This window comes from Lupinus angustifolius, chromosome LG16 (assembly GCF_001865875.1).
Source record: "Lupinus angustifolius cultivar Tanjil chromosome LG16, LupAngTanjil_v1.0, whole genome shotgun sequence".
Taxonomy (NCBI): domain Eukaryota; kingdom Viridiplantae; phylum Streptophyta; class Magnoliopsida; order Fabales; family Fabaceae; genus Lupinus; species Lupinus angustifolius.
Genome location: NC_032024.1, coordinates 7,705,793 through 7,706,072, shown reverse-complemented (window position 1 = coordinate 7,706,072; position 280 = coordinate 7,705,793).

Sequence of the window (280 nt, the reverse complement as noted above, 5' to 3'; positions counted from 1 at the left end):
TCATCCTCATCCTCATCCTCATCCTCCTCCTCATCCTCATCTTCATCCTATCCTCGTCCTCTTCCTCATCCTCATCCACATTCTACTCCTCATCCTATCCTCGTCCTCATCCTCGTCCTCATCCTCATCCTATCCACATTCTCATTCTCGTCTTCCTCCTCTCCTCCTCCAAATACTCATTCTCATCCTCTGCCTATCCTCATCCTAGTCCTCATCCTCGTCCTCATCCTATCCTCGTCCTCATCCTATCCTCATCCTCATGCTCGTCCTCATCCTATCC